The sequence below is a fragment of the Synchiropus splendidus genome, chromosome 6 (assembly GCF_027744825.2).
Source record: "Synchiropus splendidus isolate RoL2022-P1 chromosome 6, RoL_Sspl_1.0, whole genome shotgun sequence".
NCBI lineage: Eukaryota > Metazoa > Chordata > Actinopteri > Syngnathiformes > Callionymidae > Synchiropus > Synchiropus splendidus.
In genome coordinates this window covers 6,778,433-6,784,432 of record NC_071339.1, presented here as the reverse complement: position 1 = coordinate 6,784,432, position 6,000 = coordinate 6,778,433, and positions in this window count along the sequence as shown.

Below are 6,000 nucleotides of genomic sequence, written 5' to 3'. Positions count from 1 at the left end.
CTTTTGTCAGCATTAAAGCTGCATGCTATATATACTAGGTTCATATACACAAAAAGGGATTTTTTTTTTTACGCTTTAGAAGACAGACTTAAAAAATACTTTTTTGTGTGTGTGTATGCAAATAAAATGAGTCAACTATTTTATTTCTTTGTTCCCAACAGCAACTTTGATGAAGGGGAGAACACATTGACCAACAGTGATGATATTTTCAAAAATCCCAAAGCTCTATATCAGCAGTTTAGAATTCACATCAAGCCCATTAGATCTTCACCCACCCAGAGCTTTGCTTCCATGTAGGGATGTTTCAGATCACAGACGTCCTGTGGAGAGCGTCAAGTTGTTGGGACAGACACGGGTTTTAATTAATGCTCAGTGTGTGCTTGAGGGATTTTGACACTGTTGCCTTTCGGGGAGAACATGCATATTGTTGTTCGCCATCTGACTGATCTCAACAAACCTCCTCAAGCATCTCTATTACTATTTGAACGTCGCTGTCCTTTAAAGTTATCATCCAGCTTGATGGTGGCAAATCACCAAACTGAAAGATGGACGTGTATTGGAGAGTTAAATCCTTATTTACCAATCTGAGGGGGCTTATTTAACCTTGGAGTGCCAGCAGAATTAAAATGTGTATTTCAGGGAGAAAGAGCCACTCAGTATGCTTGACCACACCAAGTGGAAGGATAGGAAGACATGGGCGCAAAGAAGAAATAAGTGAGCAAGAAGCGAAGCGGAGGCAATAAAGGGGACAGGTGCAGAGGCCGAAAAACAGCGGTACAAATTGAGAAAAAGATTGATTTGCATGGGAGCTTTATGTCATTGGGAAGCATCGGAGAAAGACGTGACAGGGGGAAGACAGCAGTGTTTCTGGAAAATGGAGGGTGGAGGGAGGGATGGATGACAAATGATGATTAATAGATGGGGTCCGGGGCAGCAGTGTGGAGCGCAACTCATTAATAGAGAGAATTAGAGAGGCTGTGCAACTCAATCTGCTCACTGTCAGTCGCAATCAGGACCATAAGCATATCCGCTCCATGTACAGGAGGAGGGGGATTCCTGCACATGCAAACACTCTCCACTCGGCTGCATGCAATGAAAACGTCTGAGTCACACCCCGACAGCTACAGTTCATGAAAATGGATCTGGCGATTAATCACTCTGGTTTTATTTGCATCAGTTGGATTGGATTCTTTTGTGTTCTGCTAAATTGTTGTTATTAAACAGGCCTCAGTAAACAGAGTACAAACTACACAGATTGGCTGGAGAGATTATGCTTAGTAGTTGACCAGGAAACAAGAACTCTTCTCTCCCTGGGGAAGGTCTTGAACTTTAATGTAGCTGGCAGTAATGTTCCCTCTTATATGCGCACAGCTGATACGTTCTCAGCGCACAAAAACATCTACGCTGCGCAACAAAAATTATTCCTGAATTGAATATAAATTACTGCAATTCCAGACAGTAAGCCTTGTGACATTAGACCAATAAAATGAAGCGCTCACTGCGCTGTTCCACCGTGTGTATCCTTCCGTGCCGGCAGTTTCCACAGGTCCTCCAGTGCAGCGATGCTTAAGATTGTCCGTCGAGTGACATCGCTACGTACACAATGGAACGAACAGCAACTAGAAGAGCCACGATTTGAAGCGAACTATTGGAGCTGGCTGATGTTGTGGCTCGTAGTTGGTCAAAATGTGTGTATGCACTGAGCCGATTGGAGAGGCAGAGTTACTCAGAGGAGAGAAAATCATTCCAGTGCAGGTTTCAGACTACAATACAAAGAGACTGTACGCTAGTCAGGTGGGGAAATTAACTGTGTAGTCAGTGAAAGAAACCTGTTCCTTCTTCATCTTAGCCTGATCCACACAGGCTCACTATTCAGTGACAAGTAGTCACAGAATACGGTGGCCTCAAGTGGACAAAATTCAGTCTCACAACGGATTCATGAGCCCTATCAATCCGTTTGAGAACGGATAAATGTTTGTAAAAGTTATCGAGCGCCCTTAATGGTGAGACTTCATTGACTAGAGTTAGTTTACTTATTGTATTGGAAGATATTGCTGTATATACTGTCAATATATTACAGTATGATTCAGTTGAACAAATATGTAAAGAATCTGTACAATTCAAAGACAATTGAAAGCTTTTTATTTTAATTTAAAATTCACACATTCAATTCATCAATGTACATTTTTCAATTTGTAATATTTAAAAAAAATATTTTTTAACACTGTTATAAACTACTGTATGACAGCAGTCACCACAGCCAACAAAGACAGATCGCTCACAGTGGTCCAGGTGACCACTCAGAGAGTTTGTGTAGTTGCTCAGACACGTGAACAATTAGAGGGAACATTGGCTGTCAGTATTATTTTATATATTCACATGTTGAATTTTTATCACTTTGAAAATGCTGCTAATTGTTTGGTTTTGTTTTGTTTCACTCACTAGAAGGTTTTCGTCTCATACACCTCCAGCCCAACTGATGGTGTACAGATAATGGTGTTCTGACCCCAACATTTCCAGTTGCCACTGCTCAGCCGGGTCCCAGTCAGTCTCTCACTCTCTGACCTGTGAGATTGCGGGTCAGCTTGAGTCTTTTCTCGCCAGCACTCATTGTCTTGAATTTGCGACTTGACAATCATCACCCTGGGATTTCTGCTCACACCATTGACTGATATTTGGTCAATAGACACTGCACACTATACACTGCAGTGACATGTCACCTGTCGATGCAGTGTGTGATATTTAAAGTAATATTTATGAAGTAATATTTAGAATTTCCTGTTGACGCCTGTTGTTTGACTGAATGCTGCAAGCATTTTACCAGCCGGTGACTTTATTTCAAGATCTGGAGATAACATTTAGATGACAGTAGTAAGTGACCTGGAGGAAATTTCTAATTTCCCAAAGTTATTGCTCTCAATCCGGAGGTGTGCACAACTTGCAGAGACATTTCACTTAAGACTCCAAATGTCAACCTGCTGCCGCTGAAACAGAAAAGGTTAGAGAAATGCTAAAACCAAGACGAAAAAAAAAGGAAACAGACTTTACAATAGAATGGAATAGCATCCAATTGTTATTGGCTTAAATATCATGAACCAATACTCAACAATATTCACATCACTTTTATTCATTTAAAAAAAAGCTCCTTTCACTCTATCAGCGTGAAGAGGAAGACTCAATGTTCAGCAATGAAATGGCATTTTCTAGATCAGTGAAAATCAAAAGATCTTGAATCTATATGTCATGGGTTGGTTTTAATTCAATGGAACATCTTAGATAATCATTTCATAATGCACTAAATTGTGTGGTGAATTGGGTGTTAAAGGAAGAAGAAAAAGTTTTTTTATTATTATTTATTTCATTATATTTATTATATTATATATATCATTTTTTGTTATTGATTTGCTGTATGTCCTTCTCCTCAATTGAATCACTTCACTGCATGTCTGTTTTTATCTGCTGTATCTGTTCCACTGTTTTGTCCACTGTTTTTCATGTCAATTAATTGGTGTTGAGTTTATTTTTATGCAATACAGTCTGTGACATTAGTGAGTCTGAAAAGTCTGAAAAATAAACATTATATTGTTAGTATTATTATTAATAATACTAACAATAAGAATAATAAACGTGCATTCTATAAATTTGAAACAATAGAATGTATTATAGTGAAGTAGTACAAACTAAAATTAATTTTAGCTTCAACATTGTCTGTTCTGAAAGTTTGCCAGTAAGAATCACCCAAATGAAAATACTAAACAAATTAAAAGTAGCTCCAGCCACACCCAGAGATGCATGTCTTCCGATCTCAAGTCAACAACATACAGCATGCTGTGCAAATCAAACGTTGGTACTTGGTTGTTTGGACTTGTCAGTGCATTAGATGGAGATGCTGTTCTCTAGCAAAACAAACAAGGCGTAACTACAGGATTCAGTCCAGTAAGAATCGAGCCAAGTATGTTCCTGAATCCTAGAGATGAAGCAAGAAAGCATTAAAAATGAACCAAAACATTAGCAGAAACATAATGAATATCACCATACGAAGGACTTCAAATGCTTTATATGCAGCATATACACGCACGTTTAGTCAAAAAGGGAACAAGAGACAAGGGATGACTATGTCCATTGTCATGTCTGCCATTATTTTTGTTTTCCATTTGCATAACACATCTGCAGGCTGTCAATGTACGGCCAGTCAGGTGATCCAACATCAGTGGTTATGTTCAAGCTAATAAGCTGACAGGCCCAACTGATTTGGTTCTTACAGTGCACTGGCACTGTTAACAGTGCAGCATTGAGACGGTGATGAAACAAAGACTCCGTCTGACACTAAATGGGGGTATTCTCTCATTTTTCTCTTTGTGTGAATGCGCCTTCATCTCCACGAGGACAGGGTCATAGAAACGCATCAGAAAAAGCACAGTCCTCAACCCATAATGTCGTTGTTGATAATGTTTTCTTTACCAATATCTCTGCATTTCATTTATTGAAGTCATTTAATACAGTTTTGGAAGTACAGTATCATAAAACAGATGAGAGTATTCTTCAAGTGACAAATTGAAATGGTAATCCAGGACACCATCAAAATTTAAACATGTACCTTCAACCACAATTCCTTAGACATTTACTGAAATTTGTAATGTTACTTATTTACTGCAGATGAACTATGACATAACCTCATCGGTGAATGTAAAACCTACTTTTTCAGAAAATAGATTTGTAATTTGTTATTGTTTTTTCGATATCTCCTGACCCATCACTGTTTTATAAGGATTCTTTCGATTCTAAATACCAAATGCAGTGTGAAAAATGAGCTGCTTGTTGGGGTCATGGTGAGATACTTAGGTTATTTAGACTTCTAAATTGTTTTTTGGGGTCGTGCAGATGCATCCTGTGAAATTAGTGTCTCTAGCTTTTAGAAGCTGATTTATTAATATGTGGAAAACTGTTTGCTCTTGTATGCCCCTGGTTTTTGGTGCTCATAAGCTGTTCAACCGCTACACCTTTAAAGAGTCAGCTTGTCTGCGCTCGTTTCCATCACACTTGTCCAACCATGTAGAGTGTTCCGTCGCTCCTTTGGGTTAAACTCAGCATACACAGTGGACATGCTTCTGAGAGCTTCACTTGATGCCCCACATCACCCACCATTGGTCATGCTGACTGGAGGTTACCTGCCGAACTTGGTTCCAAACCCTGGTCTTGTTGGTTCGACCTGCCAACAGATGACACTTCTTGGTTTCAGTCTTTGGTTCAGTCTTGTCTTTATCTACACAGAACCTTGCAATCAGTATTATATATTCCCTTCCCATGCTCAAGTGAGAAGTGAATGGTGACAATATGAAAGTAATGTTAATATTTACCATTCAATCATGGCAAAAGCTGCGGACAAACCATGAGCCGTAACACAACACAAGGATGTGGGCAGGACCACAATATCCTGACGACAGATTTCAGCCCTCACACCTTAAAGATTCATCCCCGCAGTTAATATTTTATAAGCTTCTCAAAGGCTCATTCTCTCAAAGTTTTTCCTTCCTACTTGGCATAATGATTTAAATGCTGGGAGCTGTTGAGCGTGTCGCCGGTGTGTCAATATGTAAATTTGATGTCGGTCGAGCACATGTGTATGCATGTGGGACCATACACATAAAACACCATAAAAACAGCCGGAACATACATGTGGTGGACAAAAACCAACCCCAAAAAATACCTCGTATCTTCACCATTTCTTTGACTTCATAACTTTTAAATTGCATTTTTCTTCCTAAGCAGAGACCACACAGACCACCAATTCCTGACAAGCACTAGTTATTTTCCATCTCCAAATGCAAATGTGACTGGAGGCTTGGCATCTGCCTCGGGGCTCAGTCGGCTGACAGTATGCATCCTGGGGAGTGATCTATTGATCCATATTCAATATCTTCCACACACTCCTGCACACTAAAGTTGAGAGATGAATAAATAAAACGCAGAACTGACAGAACATACAGCCACTTCTGCCAC